At 40.4% G+C, this 19,418-nt stretch overlaps 1 protein-coding gene across 4 annotated transcripts in view; it reads right to left on the bottom strand.

The window, feature by feature from the left end:
• The window catches only part of RABGEF1 (RAB guanine nucleotide exchange factor 1), a 59,200-nt gene extending 44,854 nt beyond the window's left edge, over nt 1-14,346 (bottom strand). For 2 of the 4 annotated variants that reach the window (XM_027610340.1, XM_027610342.1), the window contains exon 1: nt 13,227-14,345. The gene's annotated coding sequence lies outside the window, so the exon portion shown is untranslated. Of the gene's footprint in view, nt 1-13,226 lie in introns of all 4 variants that reach the window. The other 2 variants (XM_027610341.1, XM_027610343.1) reach the window with 2 other exon arrangements.
• Nucleotides 14,347-19,418: the final 5,072 nt, after the last annotated feature.

Here is a 19,418-nt window from a genome sequence, read left to right as displayed (position 1 = left end):
CTTTTAGTCCCTGACTTTATATTATGAAGACACCATTGTTTTAATCAAAGACAGTATTTAAAATCTATACCCAAATTTCACTGACTTTTATATTATTAAATACATTGCTTCCAAAATGAATGTAACTATCATACTGAGGGGGTGCCTGGGTGGCTCAGTCAGTAGAGCATCAGACTTTTCATTTCCGCGCAGGTCAGGATCTCAGGGTCGGGAGATCAAGTCCTCCCTCAGGCTCAGTGGGGCGTCTGCTTGAGATTCTCTCTCCACCTCCCTCTACCCCTCCCCCACCGGGGCTCATGCTCTCTCTCAAATGAATAAATAAATCTTTAAAAAAATATATATCACACTGAGAATCAGTGGCAGAGTTCCAATGTTAAATATAACAAAACAGAGTATCCAAACACTAGCCTGCCCAAATAATTCCACTCTGTAATCAAACCCATGGAATATAAAGTGGAGTTTGTGCTGCTGGAATGAGCAGAGCCAGAAGAGCAGCATTCTTACAGAGTGAGTTCTTGACAACAATCTTCCACTGTATTAAGCTGCACCCTCTCCAGATAAGTAAAATTATGACTCCGATCTGAGCATGCCATTTCCCAGGCTAACAACTCAAACTTGCACGCAAAAAATAAACTGGCTGCTCTGGTCTACTTCCTACCATGCTCTATCCTCTCTTCCAGGGAAGCAGCCAATTCCCCAACTGGTCAGTTTCTAAGTAAATGACCAAATATTCTCTCTCTTAACTCCACTTACACTAGCAACAAACTGCGGTACATAATGTGGTTTCAACCATTAACAGCTTTGTTTTTTCTCAAACTTACACCTTAGTTTTCGCTTTGCTGCAGCCATTTCACCCTTAGCCTCACCCAGCTGTGGTTGGGCAAAGTGATACACACACACATCTATGAGATATGAGAAATACAAAAAGCAACTGCCTGGTTTGAAAATTTATTCAGACTTGTTAGATGGCTCTATGAAATACATATTTGTATTATGTTTTAAGCTTCTGAGAAGTATACTGTGTGTAATAAAAATGTAATCCCATTAAATTGCAGGAACTTTCAAAAGTTCCTAAACCATACCATCTCGGGGCGCCTGGGTGGCTCAGTTGGTTAAACATCTGCCTTCGGCTCAGGTCATGTTCCCAGAGTCCTGAGATCGAGCCCCACGTGTCGGACTCCCTGCTCAGCACGGAGTTTCCCTCTCCTCCACCTCCCTCTGCCCCTCTCACCTGCTCATGCTCTCTCTATCTCTTTCTCTCTCTCAAGTGAATAAATAAAACCTTAAAATAGAATAAAATAAAAACCATACCATCTGTTGTGGGTTGAACTGTGGCCCCTCAAAAGACAGGCTGAACTCAATACTGTGAATGAAACCTGATTTGGAAATAAGCTCTAGGCAGATGTAATTATAGAAAGAGGTCATACTGGATTAGGGTGGGGATTAGGGTGGGCCCTAAATCCTTATAAAAAGGCCCTGAGAGACACAGAGGCCATGTGGCCACAGAGGTGGAAATCAGAATAATGTGGCTGCAAGCCAAGGAACTACAAGGACAGCCAGCAATCATCTTCCCTACAGCCTTCAGAGCTAGAACATGGCCCTGCTGACACCTTGATTTCAGATTTCTAGCCTCCAGAACTATGAAAGGATAAATTTGTGTCGCTTTAAGCCACCCAGGTTGTGCTAGTTTGTTTAGAGGAGTCCTAGGAAACTATAAAACCATCAAGAATTGTAAACTGTAATTGTAAACAAATAATTGAAAGAAATGAGTTTTCCACAAGTTATAATAGAACTGTGGGTTCACAGTTATCACTTGCTCTTTATACACTGGGTAATCACAATCCCAGTTCATGAGAACCGTCTGGCTTTTGTCTGCTATCCTAGCATAAAGACACCCCTTTGGTTCTCAAAAATGACCTGCTCTGCATAATAAATTACATGGTCACTTTATTTATGAACAAGCCTAGAAAACTCTGTTAGTCTACCTTCAAATTTCACCCCATTCAAATAACATCTGACTCCCCTTTTCCCATTGATAGAATAATTCTATCTCTCTGGTTCTTACAGCATTTTATAAATACAGCTATTGTAATACATTCTATTATAAAAGCTTACTTACATGTCCATTCCATGTTCACAGGCACATAACGCAGTGTTAGGAACAGAGTGAGTAATCGATATGCATTTCCTAAATTTATTAAATTATTTATTCAGAAGACTAACAAAGTACCTACACAGTCCATTTTCTTTCATTTTTTTCCCCATATACACTCTCCAGGGCCCAATGAAGGTAGAAGTATAATTTAAATAGCAAACCAACTAACTTACGAAGCAGTTGTTCTCAAATTTTAGCATGCATCAGTATCATATGGAGGACTTGTTAAAGCACAGAGCACTGGGTCCCAACCCAGAGTCTCTGATTCAGGAGGTGAGGGGCAGAGCCTGAGAATCTACATTCCTAACAAGTTCCCAGATGATGTGGTTAAGGACTACTCTTTGAGAACTACAGCTATAAAAAATAAGCACAGGGGCGCCTGGGTGGCTCAGATGGTTAAGCATCTGCCTTCAGCTCAGGTCATGATCCCAGGGGCCTGGGATGGAGCCCCGTATCGGGCTCCGTGCTAAGTGCAGAGCCTGCTTCTCCCTCTCCCTCTGCCACTCCCTCCACTTGTGCTCTCTGGCTCTGTCAAATAAATAAATAAAATCTTAAAAATAAAATAAAATAAAGTAAGCACAACAATTATTAAAAGACTAATTTCTTCTCATGAATTCATTACTGGTAGGAGACTTTCTTTTCTAAATACAATGGAGTAATTTGTGGCAGACCAACACTCCTGCTGAGAACAAGGAAAGCTAGATACATTTTTTAAATCAATATTTAAAGGCATCAGAAAATCTGAAGCAATCTAGACGCCTCTGGATTCTGGAAAAAGAGAGGAACTGTAGAGAAACAAAGTGACATTCTGCAGTCACTTTTGCTGCAAGTGTATTTCCTGATTCTGGGGCAAAAGGATGAGAATCCAGACTTTAGGCAGAAGAACCACAGGAGCTTTTGTAAAAGAGGAAAGGCAAGACTCAAGAAGCCAAAATCCCAGTGAAAGAGAGTCAAAGAGAGCTGGGTGTAACATAAGGCTGGTTTTCCCCTGAGGACATTTACCAAATTTTGCAGCTGCAAAGAAGAGGGCTTCAAAACAAAACTGAAAACCTGAAAATCTAGAGTGGAATTTTCAGGGGTGCCTGGCTGGCTCAGTCAGTGGAGATGCGACTCTTGATCTCAGGGTTGTAAATTTAACCCCCACGTTGGGTGTGGAGATTACTTAAGAATAAAATCTTTAAAAAAAAAAAAAAAAAAGTGGGGGGGTGGTGCGCCTGGGTGGCTCAGTCAGTTAAGCATCTGCCTTTGGCTCAGGTCATGATCCCAGGGGCCTGGGATAGAGCACCAGTGGGTCAGGCTCCCTGTTCAGCAGGGAGTCCGCTTCTCCCTCTCACTGTGCCCCTCCCTCACTGCTTGTGCACATGTGCTCTCTCTCTCAAATAAATAAAATCATTAAAAAAAAGGTGGAATTTTCAGTAATCTCACTGTTCTCAAGAAACAAAGATTACAGTATAGAAGCCACCAGGGGAAGACACCCCTGTGAATCTACACTATCAGTTTGAAGCCCGGGATGACTACTCGATAGTAGTAAAGGTAAACAAGAGGGAAACCGTCTTAATCAACCCAGCAACACAACCTCAACCATTAGCTCAGTCCCTAATAAGACTAGGTGATAAGCCCGTACTCAAAAGGGAGGAGAGATTTCCTCTCTGAAAAAGAAGAGTATCATCTGGAGCTTCATTTTATTCACAACACCCAGCATTTACATAATTAAAAACCAAAAAGAAAAAAACAGACAATAGAAAGAGATGCCCAGATGATCCAATGAAGTTAACAGAAAGACTTTTAATAATGACAGTTATTTAAATTCCCTATTTAGGGCGCCTGGGTGGCTCAGTCGGTTAAACGACTGCCTTCGGCTCAGGTCATGATCCTGGAGTCCCGGGATAGAGTCCCGCATTGAGCTCCCTGCTCAGCAGGGAGTCTGCTTCTCCCTCTGACTCTCTTCCCTCTCGTGCTCTCTATCTCTTTCTCTCAAATAAATAAATAAAATCTTTAAAAAAAAATAAATAAATTCCCTATTTAAAAAAAATAGGTAAAAAGTAGATTAAAAATAGGTGAGAAAAGGGGGAAAGAACATTTTAAAAATGAAGAATTTTAACTGAGAATTGTAATCATAAGAATCGATCTGAAAAGTATAACTAAAATTAAGAATTCAAAGGTTAGATTTAATAGCAGACCAGATCTAACAGAAGAGAGGATTAGACACTGGAACCCAAGTCAATAAAATACATCCACACTGAGGCAGAAGGAAAAACTAATAGGAAATACAGGGGAAAAAAAAAGTGTAAAGAGAATCAGGGACATTGTGGAAAAGTCTATGGAGTATGTAACTGGTGTCCCTCAAAAGAAAAGGAAAGAATGAATAAGAACCAATATTTAGCAAATTTTCAAAACTGATAAAAAGACAACCCACAGGGGCGCCTGGGTGGCTCAGTTGGTTGAGCGACTGCCTTCGGCTCGGGTCATGATCCTGGAGTCCCGGGATCGAGTCCCACATCGGGCTCCCTGCTCAGCAGGGAGTCTGCTTCTCCCTCTGACCCTCTTCCCTCTCATGCTCTCTATCTCTCGTTCTCTCTCTCTCAAATAAATAAATAAAATCTTTAAAAAAAAAAAAGACAACCCACAAATTCATGAAACTCTGTGAACCCCAAAGCAGAAAACACAAACACACAGATACAGCATACTTAACTGTTGATAATCAAAAACAAAGAGAAACTTTTAAAAGTAGCTAGTGGAAAAGAAGCACATCACTTTCATAGGTGCAACAATAAAACAGCTAAATTTTCAAAAGAAATCATAAAAACCGTAAGACAATAAAATGACCTCTTGAAAAGGCTGGAAAAAAAAAAAAAAAAAAAGCCCACCTAGAATGTAGTGCTTAATAACTGTTTCCTTTAAAAATAAAGGCAGAATAGGGGTGCCTGGGTGGCTCAGTCAGTTAAGCGTCTTACTCTAGATTTAGGCTCAGGCCAGGATCATGAGATCAAGCCCAACGTCAGGCTCCACGTTGAGCCCGTTTGGGATTCTCTCTCTCCCTCTGCCCCTCTCCACACTCCCGACCACACCACTCATGCGCACTCTCTCTCTAAAAATAAAAAAAAAAAATTATAAAGAATTCATTATGGGCCCACTTGCATTAGAAAAAATAGGAGCGGGAACTCTTCAAATGGAAAGAAAAATGTCTATGCCAAAGAGAAACAAAGAAATAAAGGAAGGGTCGAAAAGTAATGTAAACAGTAAATATGTAAGTAAATGCACATAAATACTGATTACAAAAAAACAATAATTTCTTACAGGTCTTAAAAAAATAGGTAGAATAAATGAGTAAAACAGTAATGCAACAAGGCAGGAAAAAGACAAATTGAATTAGTAACTAAAGTTCCAGCATTACTGGAGAAGTGATGAAAGTTATAATTTGTATTAGACTGCAGCAAGTCAAGGGTGTATGTTATAACTGATAGTAATAATCACAAAAAGGATAGTAAAAGAATGTGTAACTAAGCAATTACTAGAGGGAAAACATTAAATACTAACCGAATAATAATCCAAGAGAAGGCAAGAAAAAAGGAAAAAGGAACAAAACTGGTGAGTCAAAAAGAAAACTTATCAAAAGATGGTAGATCTAACACCAAATATAGTGACAATCGCATTACATGAAAATGGACTAAATATTCTAATTTAAAAACTAAAATTTATACTAAAGAAAAAAACTAAATTCAACATCAAGATGCTAGGATAAAAAAAATGAAAATATAGGGATGGAAAAAGATACAGCATGCAACATTTACCTAAAGAAAGCTTAAGTAACGCTGTAGTGATACCATACAAAGTAGACTTTAAGGCAAAAAGTATTACCAATGATTAAAGGATAACAGTGTTAATCCACCAAGAAAATTCTAATGTGAGCCAAGCAGGTAGAAATTAGTAATCACTGGGAGCTAAGAAGAATACTTTTACGAATGGCCTTTGAAGGCCAATGCAAAGCACTGGCTGCAACCAATTCCATTTGGGAAAATCTATGGCAGCTCAAAGGGTAGAACTCTACAACAGCATAGAGCATAAATACCAGACTTCTTTGCAATACAATAAAACTCACACATACCTTATGGGAATTTTGAAATGCTTATATAAAATAGTAAATAACTTTTTTAATCACACAAAAAAAAGATAAGACCATTTTACACAACAGAAGGTATTCTGGGGTAATATAGTGTTTACCAGACTAGGTAGTTTGAAAAGTCACTAAAATTTATAACTATAAAAACTAGATTTCCTGAAATTAAACCCTCAGAAAAAGAAAAAACAAAACTTTAAGAAAGTACTTAGGCTCTCCTTTTCCAAATAGAGCTCGAGCTTTGACTGAAGAATGTAAACTGACATCTTTGCATTACACTTACCTAAATGGCAGACTCACCATCATAACCATTAGTGGTTGTGTTTGGAGCTGGAATTGGTTAGGCCTAGAACCGACCTCCTGATCAGTTTTTCTGTTAGAATCTAAGAACTTTAAACTTCAAAAGAATCTCAGCTTACTTCTCAAGCACTATTTTAAATAAATTAATAAGTTGAGATTTTTATTTTCTAATTTATTTATTCAATTACTAGACCAAAGTACTAAAAAAGCAAAAGTTCTTATTTTTTCTTTCTTTTTTTTTTTTTGGTGGTCCATACAGGGATTGGAGAGTTCTTCTTGAAAGAAATAGCCTATAACCTCTTGTGGTTAGCAACAACGTCAAAAAAGTGTCTGCAATTTGTTACCAAATATGTCCAAGAACAAAAGTAGGCTCTTGGGAGAAAGCAGTGTTTACATACAGTTGATATTCAAAGAACTTAAATACTGAGCAGTTAGCATATGGGTGAAAACACTTTGCCATCTGATTATTCCTCATAAATGATACTTAAGATGTGTCCACCCATGACTACACAACATTTGAAACCTCAAATAATATCTACACACTTCCCACACTTGGAATGGCTAATTAATTTATACAAATAAAGATATAATCCAACTTGCTAAGTAGAAGCCAAGCATATTACTTCCTGAGACACTAATTACAATGGATTTTAGACATTTTATTTCATCAGCCTACAGTTCTGTTTTTTGTTTTCACATTTTTTATTTGCATTCTTCTTGTAATATCCTATTGAAAACTGTGGTCACGGGGCGCCTGGGTGGCTCAGCCCTTAAGCGTCTGCCTTCGGCTCAGGTCATGATCCCAGGGTCCTGAGATGGAGCCCCGCATGGGGCTCCCTGCTCAGTGGAAAGCCTGCTTCTTCCTCTCCCACTCGCCCTGCTTTGTATTCCCTCTTTCACTGTGTCTCTCTCTGTCAAATAAATAAATAAAATCTTAAAAAAAAAAAAAAAACTGTGGTCACTAGCCCAAGTCATTTTTCAGGAACATGTTTAAAAAACAATGTCAAAAGCTCTATGGAAATGCAATTAAGGAACCACTAAGTTACATAACTACATTTAGGCAACAACAGTTCCACCTATTGTTTACTGATTAAAGATGAATAAGGATGTTCTCTACTCTGCAGTTTCATAGACTAGGTCACAATTTACAATATACTATAGGAACTATATTATAATACTTCAAAAAAAATTGGAATTACCTGAAATAGCTGCATATGAAAATGCACAATAAATAATGGTTTACTTATCTGCACAACTTTAGTGCAATACAATTCCTAATGAAACAGAATGAGGCTTAAGAACACATACACCCTGCAATGGCATTACAACAAAAGTATAACCTAAATTCATCCCAAATCACAGCAGTGTTGGGGCACCTGGGTGGCTCAGTCAGTTAAGTGTCTGCCTTCGGCTCAGGTCATGATCCCAGGGTCCTGCTCAGTGGGGAATCTGCTTCTCCCTCTCCCTCGGCTGCCCCCCTGCTTGTGCACTTTCTCTCTCTCTCTGTCAAATAAATAAATAAAATCTTAAAAAACAACAACAAAACAACACCAACACAGCAGTGAGACCACCAGCTAAAGTTTACTCTAAAATATGAATATCAACCTCTTTTTCTAGAATGGTGCACTACCTTTATAAATATTATTGTGGCTTTCCTGATCTCAAAACAAATTTAGAGCAAACAGAAAGAAAAAATATATGCATTTTAAATGCAAACACATGAAATAATATCCCCACTCTGCTGATCCTGATGCATGCTTAGAAGATTGCCCCCCACCAGCTTTACAGACTGTGGCCAGCCAAATGCCTTAAAGTTGTGGCTCCCTGACCATTATCTGGATAGGAAGATCCCAAACTGTTCAAGGCCCTTTTGTAATGGTGGGTTCCAATACTTGCCAATGTGCCTACCTCTGTTAAGTGTATATGTCTGGTCTCACCTTGTGAGCTCACAGTCTAGTCTGCTGCAGGTATTATAAAGTCATGGTTAGGTGCAGACCACTGATTCGGTCAGACTACCAGAGTTCAAATCTCCATCACCTCTTGTATGACCTGAAACAAGTTTTGTTGAACCACATTTCTTTATATCTTTAAGAAGGGTGAGGGGAAAGGACAACATTGAGATCACACATGTGAAGGATTTATTACTCACATAGTGCCTGGCCCATGCTAGCACTTGATAAATCTGAACTATTATTACTTAAACAGGCAGCTTTTTAGCTTGAGCAAAATACAAATATATTATCTAGACACTCCATCTAAGATGAATGGATCTGTTCCCGTCTTAAAAAAATAAATTATATGCCTGGACTTTTCAAGCCAACATTTTCTGTGCTGCAGCTAACAGCCTGAACCTACTTCTGGAAATGAATGTTAGGTCTGCTGTTTGGTATTCCCTAAGACCATCTCTATATGAAGGTAAGGTGATTTACATTTAAGTATTTGTTCTTGTCAGACTCCTCCATTTTCATAATCCCCATGAAAATAAAGCATGCCTGCCAAAAATATGGCTCTGTGATTAAACAATATAAAACAACATAAAAAATAGATGTACTCGAGGAACTTGTCAGGAAGCACAAACACACCCCACTGCTGATAAATCTATAACAAAAAGCTCCACTGAGAAAATATTTATGGAAGGTAACCTGAAGAATGTACAATCCCCATCTACTTATCTAGATAATCTAAAACAGATCCTTAAATTAAATTAGCGTAGAAATCTAAGTACTTAGATCACATTATTTTGCCAGCACCAGGACTGCTTTTACTGAATTACGTTTCGATGTTCTGTCATCAACCTGCACAATGAGGCAACAAAGACTTTTAACTAAAAAACAAAGTAAAACACAACACAGTCCTTTGAGATGCATGCCGTTATTTACTTAACGATGTAGTTGAGGAATTTGTCAATACAAGGAGTCTCAGAATCCAAAAGAGAAATTGGTCTTTTATCTTATGGTCACTTAACTATGCAACTGATTATATTTTTCTCTGAACTGGCTATTAAAAAGCAGTCATATTTGTGGCCTTCTAACAAATATTTAAGACTTCAGTCTAAGTACTTTGTGTACAGATCTCATTCCATCTTAATGAGGATCTTACAGATGTATTTTCATCATAATTTTTCTCCCTCAGTGCTAAATTCATCACCCCTTTATTTCTGTATGTTCTCAATAACATGCTGTATTTTTGTAAGCCATTATGAATCCTTTCTGGAACAAGATGTGACATTAAGTAAATGACATGCTCCACTTAAATATTATAACACACTAAGATGTTTTCTTCCATTAATAAGTATTTTATGAGTTCAACTTGTAAAGGCATTACCTTTTCTGTGCTCCCAAAGAAAAAAGAAAGTGCTTTTGCAAATACTGTGTCTAAAATTAGGAAATTCTAACAACAGGAACTATAAAAATAAAACTTTCATGATGTATTTTTAACTGTGGAGCACACAGAAAATTATAAATATATCCCATGTAAAAATCACCCAAAAGTCATTTTTAATTTTAAAATACAGACCAAATCACCATAAATGCAATTACAATTATTTATTCTGAATGGGAATTGAAGAGACTAGCTTCAAAAATGATTTCTGTACAACTCCTTCTGAGCTGGCCTGTGCCTAGCATAGAGGATGCTGCCAACCACACCTTAAGGTGAAACAACACAGAATTTAGAGCCCCAAAGGTTCTTGCTACATTACTGCTTTAAGGATTTTGCTACATTCCTGCCTCAGGGATTTCAGCAAGCTCCTTGATGCCATTTGAGGAAAATAAAAAGCTTAAGAATCTTAGCGTGTACAATCTAACCCATTCATGAACTCATACTCTGATCATAACTTAGGACTTCTAACTACATATTTATCTAATTAATGGATTATAATTAGTTCTTCACCTTCCTGGTGACCATAAACAAGTAAGCTATGCTACCAGAAACATGAAAAAATGTTCTATTTTGTAATAAAAATTACAATTTCTACCCCACTGACAGAAACTTCTTCAAACACAGGAATCTCACACTCCAACTTGAAAGCAGCACCATAAAGGTACAGCTTTTTCTTAGAGCATTTTAGGAGCTTTATCCAAATATCAAACAAAATATAAGTTATATAATATCAAGTGGGATGGAGGTAAGTCCACTGTTGTTTCTCCTGTTTATTCAACAATACTCTGAATTATTTCCAGGCATTCCAGTCGTATGAAACTCTAATGTCTCTACAATGCTTTATGATAGAAATGAGCATTTAATAAGACTTTCAAAATGTTTGACTTCTATTGTGAAACTCTTGTTTCTGGTGTGATAACTTTATTTATGGGTTAAGAAGCCACTTAATAGCATTTCTATTCTGAGTCACAGAATAGACAGGTGTGTTACACAGGTATCTTCCACATTTTAGGGATGGGTCATTTCTGCTACAGATGTTTCCTATGCAACCAATAAAAACACATGTGCCAAAAATTAAACTCACAGTCAAGACTGAAATTCTATGCCTCTAGCCAAAGACTGACACAAGTAAATGAAACAAGATCTTAGTTCTCCTATAAGTAGATATTAAAATAAGTTAAGTACTGACGGAGTTTTTTTTTTCCCACTGACAACCAACATCAGAAATCAATGAATTCTCATTAAGTTAACAAGTACTCACGGAACACTTGTGAATGCCCAACTTGGATTAGGTATGCAAACAGATAAAAGCAGAATTCCTGTTTACAGAAGCTTACAAATGAGCAGGGTCAGACACTTTTTACACAATGAAACAACTAGTAAATGAGCATAACACTCAATTCAAACATTTAATGAGCACATAATCAAGCTCTACATTGGGTACACACAGTCTTCCTCAGCAAAATAGCAGCCAGTGCATAAGATCTACATAAAATTCCATTTTAATCACGCAGAGACCCTTCTTTGGTTTTGTCATCGCCAGATAAAAGCCGAAGCTCCTGCATCTCTGCCCAGCACTTTTTTACTTTGCAAAAACCACCTCCCAGTAGTGAGTTACTGGCCTATTCTCCTGTTACTCGGCCCACCTCCACATTCCCACCCAACCTGATTTCAAAGTTACTCATTCTTCAAGACACTTCCATAAAGTATTCGCTGATTATCTTTCTTCACCCTCCACACCCTGCAGTGTCTCTCCTCAGGGCTCTATCTCAGCTCTAACGACGTTGTGTTGAAAAGTACCCTCACTGTCCCTCTCTAGAGAGAAGAAACACGATTGCTTGGAAGGTTAGTGACATTTCAAATCCTGAACACGTCTTAATCTTCCGCATAAGAACCAGTATCTCTTAAAAGTTAACGTTAGGGGCGCCTGGGTGGCTCAGTCGTTAAGCATCTGCCTTCGGCTCAGGTCATGATCCCAGGGTCCTGGGATCGAGCCCCGCATCGGGCTCCCCGCTCAGCGGGAAGCCTGCTTCTCCCTCTCCCACTCCCTTGCTGTGTTCCCTCTCTCACTGTCTCTCTGTCAAATAAATAAATAAAATCTTAAAAAAAGTTAACGTTATTTATCATTAAACGGATTAATAATATAATCCAATTTTACCCGACCGGCAAGCTTTCTTGTTACAACTATTTTAATTAACAGGCTTTTTAAAAAGCAGTTACAGGAGCGCCTGGGAGGCTCAGACGGTTAAGCGTCTGCCTTCAGGAAAAAAAAAAAAAAAAAAAAAGCAGTTTCAGGTTTACAGGGAAAAAAAAGTACAACCATTATTATTATTAATTTCAAAACAAAACCAACAAACAAGAACAGCCAAAACTCTTCTCATCCAAAAACCTACTCCGCTAGTGATGCTGTAAACTCGTCCTGACAAATTTTCACGTCTAATCTCAAGGGCAAAACGAGTCCACTGACGTATTTCCCAACCACAGGGCTTGGTCACGGGCGCTGAGGCACCACCAGATGTCTGTGACCTACTCTCTAAAGCGGCTGAGTGCCTCCCTCCCTCTGACTAAACTTCCGTGATGGGCATCACCTCTGTTCCCCTCCGAGACAGTTCGGAAGCAGGGACTTCTGCTCCTAACCCCAGGCCCACAAGTTCCCCCTCAACCACCGGGCGAAAGTTAGGACAAGTCTTCAAGTCCCCGCACCACGAAAGACTGCACCCTCCCTGCTCCGGGACCTTTCCCTCCGCAAGACCGACGCAGGTTCGTGAAGTCCCGACGCCCCGGCCAAGGCGGGGCTGCGATCTGGGTCTGAGCCGTCAATCCCGACGGACCCCCGAGCGGCCCGGGGCACGAGCCGACCGGCCGCCACCACAGGTGTCCCCTCGGACTCCGAGAGCTGGACAGTGAAGAGGAAGCCGGCCAGAGGGAAGCCATCCTGCGAGGAGTGGACGGGTGGCAGGAGGGGACCAGGAAATGACAAGCGCCTGTCCGTCGGAGTTGGGCCGGGCCGCGCAGAACTTGGCGACGAGCGCCTGAAACGGGCAGAGCACGACAGAATTAAGCCGGCCGGCGACTGCCTGGGGCTAGTCAGGGCCGCACCGCGGGGCCCGGGGTTGGGACAGACCGCGGCTGGAAGCACCGAGGCACAACGGCCCCGGCCGGGTAGACGGCACGGGCGAATGACCCAGCAGCCCCCGCTCGGACGGCGCCGCCGCCCCGCCGCCCGCAGCCGAGAGCCGCGCCAGCCTCGGCCCGCGTCCGTCTGCTCCGTACCTGGTCTGCGGTTCCACGGGCGTCGGGACCGCTGCTCTCCGCGGGTCGCTCGAGTGGGTCCCCGCTCCGCCAGTCCACAACCCGCCCTCTTGCCGGCCCTCCCTCTCTCAAGCCCCGCCCCCGGCGCCGCGAGCGCCCGGCACGCACGCACAGACGTCACTTCCGGGGCCCTAGGCGCGCGGAGGAAGTTGTTGCGGGTTCCCCTCAGAATCTGCTCTGGGTGTAGCGAGGCCGAGGTTGGAGTGAATGACAGCACCTGCATTGCTCGAGGTGTAAGGGGAGGAGGCGGCCGCCAGGCTAGGATGGGAAGGGGTAATCCTTGGGCCAGTAGACGGTTGCCAGCCCGTAGGGAATGAAGCCGCTTGGAAAAAAACCAATGAATCCTATCCCTTCTCGGATGTCAAGATTTTTAGTTTTCGAATTAAAAGACCTTTAAAAGATTGGTGGTTGATCCAAAAGCCGTTTTTACAGCTAAGCATAATTGAGCCCCACGAAATTAAATAATTGTTAGCCAGTATTAAGGTCGAGTCATAAATGGAATCCAGTTCTCGTGATTCCCTTTCAGGAATGTTGGAGACAGCAGCTGCTTCTGTATCCTGGATGCCATCTGTGGCATAAATTGCAGCACAACAGAGAAAAAACAAAAGTATACTGTATCTTGGAGACCTGGATTGGAATCCCACCTTGGCTAAATGCTGCCTCTGTGATCTTGGACAGGTTGCCTAATTTATCAGTCTTTTTTCATTATTTGCAAAATAGAGATTGAGTCATTCCTCAAATTCTTCCTAAATGCAGGGGGATAGCAGAACATGCCACCCCGAAACATACCTCTTTGGCAGAGGTTAATTTGAGAAAGTAGACACAAGAGAAACTCTGAAAACAAACTAGAATACCCTTTTGGAAGGGAAATGTACATTTATAAAGGAAATCTCCATTTGTAAAGGTGTCTTCCTCTCTGTGCCTAGAACAGCATTACTGAATCACAAGACACTTATCAATGGAGGAGACACTAACCTAAATCTGCATAGCAAAACTTGAGCTTGTTTCCTTTCCTTTCCCTGGTCACTTCCCATAGCTGGTCCTACAGCTACCCACCCAGCCCCAACACACACCTTTCTTTTGTCTACCTGAAGATAGTATTTAAGTTGGCATTCTAAGTCTTTTCCTTGCGTATCTCTTATGTATGTATGAGGTATATGTGTTAATAAATTTCTATTTGTTTTTCTCTTGTTAACCTTTTCTTCTCAGCCAAGAAGTAGAGGTAACGTTCTTTTCCCTCCCCTAATACTGAGAAGCTTACATTCTAGAGAGGGGAGAAGCCAATAAACAAGTTATTTACAGTAGTACAGGAGATGGTGATAATTGTTATTAAAAAAAATAATAATGCAAGGAAGAGGAATAGAAAGTGCAATCTAAAAGTCTGCAGTGTTAGAGTTGAGGGGAAAGCCCTGGCTGAGAAAGTAACTTGAACAAAGGGCGAGGGAGCTAGCCATGCTGGTATGCAAATATTTGGGCAGGTGTTCTAGGTCCAGGGAACAAGTGCGAGAGCCCTCTTGACACTTCCAACCTATGTAGCTGTAGCAGAGTGAACTAGGGGGAGGTAGAAGGAGAGATCAAAAGGTAATGGGCAAAGTAGGTAAGGGGCTAACCCCTAGGTCAATGTGGGAGGGAACTAGCAAAAGTGAGGACACTAGTAGGTCTGACTCATTGGGGCCATTAGTGGGACAAATTACCAGATATGCCTTCTCTCTCAGAGAAAGTAGGGTGGGAGGCTACTGGAAAGGGGCACCAAGGCTATACTTAACTGAGGAAGCAATGTTTTAGTTCTTGAATTTAGTGGTTTAGTTCTTGATAGGTATATGGATATTCATTGTATTATTTTTATTTTTATTTGTGTTATTTTGCATATGATTATATTTTGCATATGCATAATTAATTTTAATTAATTGATATATTTATTTATTTAGAGAGGGACAGAGAAAATCTGAAGCAAGCCCAACCCAGGGTTTGATCTCACAACCCTGAGTTCATGACCTGAGCTGAAATCAAGAGTTAGACACTTAACTGACTGAGCCACCCAGGTGCCCCTTTTGCATATGAATTTATAAAAATCAGTCCCATTGGAAAAAGTGAAGATAAAAGAGGGCTAAAAATTCATCTTGGAGTGAGTCAAAAGAAAAAGAGCCAGCAAAAGAAGAGTGAAAAAAAAATAGAAGCAAGAGGAAAATTATAAAAGAGGAGTAATGTGGAAGCTAAGAGGAAAGAGAGAAAGCAAAGGGGTTGTTGGGAGGAGTCAGATTCCAGAGAAAGGTCAGATAAGATGAATCTACCCAAGAGAAATGAAAACATGTTAATAAAAGTAGTGAAAGCAGGCATCCTTGTCTTGTTCCTGATCTTAGTGGAAAAACGTTCCATCTTTCACAATTGAGTATGATGTTACCGCTGGGTTTTTCATATATGGCCTTTATCATGTTGAGGAAGTTCCCTGCTACTCTTAGTTTACAGGCTTTTTTTTTTTAAATCATGAAAGGGTATCATAGTTTTTAAAACTTGTTTATTGTAAAATATATACATCATAAAATTTACAGGCAGAAGAATGAATTTGGACCCTTACCTAACACCATATAAAAAATTAACTCAAACTTGATCAAAGACCTAAATGTAAGAGATAAAATTTGGAAGAAAACACAGTTGAAAAGCTTCATGACACTGTATTTGACAGTAATTTCTTATGCAATACCAAAGACACAGGTAATAAAAGAAAAAATAGAAAAATTGGACTTACCAAAATTTAAAATTTTCATGCATCAACGCCACAATCAACAGAATACAAAGGTAACTCACAGGATAAAATGTTTGCAAATGACTTATCTGATAAGGGATTGTTACCCAGAATATAGAGAGAACTAAAACTCAACAACAAACAACCAAATTTACATGAGATTTCTTTCCATTTGTCTTCTTTATTTCTTTCAGCAAAGTTTTAGAGTTTTCATTGTACAAGTCTTCTACCTCCTTGATTAAGTTATTTCATAAGTATTTTATTCCTTTTGATGCTCTTATAAACGGAATTGTTTTAATTTCTTTTGGGTTGCTCATTGTTAGTGTATAAAGAGGTGACTGATTACTGTGGGTTGGTTTTGTATTACTACATTGCTCAATTTTATTTATTCTATTAATTTTTCCTGTGGAATCCTAGGGTTTTCTACACATAAAATCATGTCTTTGACCAGATATAATTTTACTTTTTCCTTTCCAGTTTGGATGCGTTTTTTTATTTCCTTTTCTTGCCTAGCTGCTCTGGCTAGAACATCCAATAATATGTTGAATAGAACTGGGAAAAAAAACTAGCCATCTTTGTCTTATTCCTGATCTTAGTGGCAACTCTTTGTCTTATACCGTTGAATAGAATGTTAGCTGTGGGTTTTTCATTCATATGTGGCTTTCTTATACTGAGTTAGTTTCACTCTATTCCTAGTTTGTTGAGTGTTTTATCATGAAAGGGTGTTAAATTGTGTCACAAGATTTTTCTGTATCAATTGAGGAGATAAGGTAGTTTTTTCCCCTTTATTCTCTTAAGACCATCATTGTAGTCTAGGGATATATCCCACTTGGCCACAGTATATAATCCTTTTGATATGCTGTGGAATTCAGTTTGTTCATCTTTTGTTGAGAATTTTTGTATCAATATTCATAGGGGATATTGGTCTGTATTTTTTTTTTTCCAATAGTGTCTTTGGTTCAGTATCAGGGCAATGGATGAGTTAGTATGAGCTAGAAAGAATTCCCTTCACTTTCAATTTTTTGGAAGAGTTTGAGAAGGATTGGTATTAGTTCTTCAAATGTTTGGTAGAATTCTCCAGCAAAACCATCAAGTCCAAGGCTTTTCTTTCTTGGAGGGTTTTTGATTACTGATTCAACCTTGTCACTAGTTATAGATCTATTTGGATTCTCTATTTCTTTGTGATTCAGACTTGGTAGGTTTTATGTTTCTAAAAATTAGTCCATTTCCTTTGGTTAATTTGTTGGTGTATATGTTCATAGTATTCTCTTATAATCCTTTTTATATAAAGTCAGTAGTAAGGTCCCCTCTTTAATTTCTGATTTTAGCAATTTGAGTCTTCTCTTTTTTCTCTGACATTCTAGCTAAATATTTGTCAATTTTGCTGATTTTTTTTTTAAGATTTTATTTGTTTAGCTGAGAGAGAGAGTGAGAGAGCGAGCCTGGGCAAGAGGCAGGGGCAGAGGGAGAGGGAGAAGCAGCCTCCCTGCTGAGCAGGAAGCACAACGTGGGGCTCCATCCCAGGACCCTGGGATCATGACCTGAGCCAAAGGCAGATGCTTAACCAACTGAGCCACCAAGGTGACCCAACTTTGCTAATTTTTTTTTTTTTTGCAGTCAACACATATTTATTGAGACAGCGAGAGAGGGAACACAAGCAGGGGGAGTGGGAGAGGAAGAAGCAGGCCTCCCGCGGAGCAGGGAGACCGACTCGGGTCTCGATCCCAGGACCCTGGGATCATGACCTGAGCCAACTCAGGCGTCCCTATCCTATTCATTATTTCACTTATCTCCATTCTAATCTTTATTTCCTACTTTCTGCTAACTTTGGCTCAGTTTGTGTTTTTCTTTTTTTTTAAAGATTTTATTATTTGACAGAGAAAGAGATAGCGAGAGCCCGAACCCAAGGAGGGGGAGCGGGAGAGGGAGAAGCAGGCTTCCCGCTGAGCAGGGAGCTTGATGCGGGGCTCGATCCCAGGACCCTGAGATCATGACCTGAGCCGAAGGCAGACGCTTAAGGGCTGAGCCACGCAGGCACCCCTGTGCTTCTTTTTCTAGTTCCTTTAGTATAAGGGCAGCTGGCTGGCTCAGTTGGTAGAGCATGTGACTCTTGATCTCAGGATCATGAGTTCTAGCCCCACGTGGGGTGTGGAGCCTACTTAAAAAAATTTTTTTTTAGGGGCGCCTGGGCAGCTCAGTCGTTAAGCATCTGCCTCCGGCTCAGGTCATGATCCCAGGGTCCTGGGATCGAGCCCCACATCGGGCTCCCTGCTCCGCGGGAAGCCTGCTTCTCCATCTCCCACTCCCCCTGCTTGTATTCCCTCTCTCACTGTGTCTCTGTCAAATAAATAAATAAAATCTTAAAAAAATTTTTTTTAAGGTGTAGAGTTAGGTTATTGAGGTTTTTTAAATATAGATGTTTGCAGGTATAAATTTCACTTGAGCACTGCTTTCAGTACATTTCCTAGGTTTTGTATGTTATGTTTTCATTTTCATTTGTCTCAAAATATTTTCTAATTTCCTTTGTGATTTTTTCTTTGACTGGTTATTTAAGAGCATTTTTTATTTTTTTAATATTTTATTTATTTATTTGACAGAGAGAGAGATAGTGAGAGCAGGAGCACAAGCAGGGGGAGTGGGAGAGGGGGAAGCAGGCTTCCCGCAGAGCAGGGAGCCCGATGTGGGGCTCAATCCCAGGACCCTGGGATCATGACCTGAGCCGAAGGCAGACGCCTAAGGACTGAGCCACCCAGGCGCCCCTCCTTTGGGCATTTCTTACAGTGCAGGTCTACCAGTAACAAATTCCCTTACCTTTTGCTTATCTGGGGATGTCTTAATTTCTCCTTCATTCTTGAAGAGGAGTTTTGCCAGGTATAGTCTTTTTTTTTTTTTTTTTTAAAGATTTTATTTATTTATTCATGAGAGACAGAGGGAGAGAGAGAGAGAAGCAGAGGGAGAAGCAGGCTCCCAAGGAGCAGGGAGCCCGATGTGGGACTCGATCCCAGGACCCTGGGATCATGACCTGAGCCGAAGGCAGACGCTTAACCATCTGAGCCACCCAGGCGCCCCTAGTCTTTTTTTTAATTAATTAATTTATTTTAGAGAGGCAGAGAGAATGAGCAGGAGGGGCAGATGGAGAGGGAGTGAGAATCTCAAGCAGACTCCATGCTGAGCACGGAGCCCAATGAGGGGCTCAATCTCCCAATCCTGAGATCACAACCTGAGCCGAAACCAGAGCCAGATGCTTAACCGACAGCACAACCCAGGCGCGCCCAGATACAGAATTCTTGATTGACAGGTTTTTCTTTCAACACTTCAAATATGTCATCCTACTGCCTTCTGGCCTCCATAGTTTCTGATAAGAAATCAGTTTATATTCTTATTGGGATCCTTTTTATGTGATGAGTTTA

This window comes from Zalophus californianus, chromosome 10 (assembly GCF_009762305.2).
Source record: "Zalophus californianus isolate mZalCal1 chromosome 10, mZalCal1.pri.v2, whole genome shotgun sequence".
NCBI lineage: Eukaryota > Metazoa > Chordata > Mammalia > Carnivora > Otariidae > Zalophus > Zalophus californianus.
This window is presented reverse-complemented; position numbering and strand designations above follow the sequence as displayed.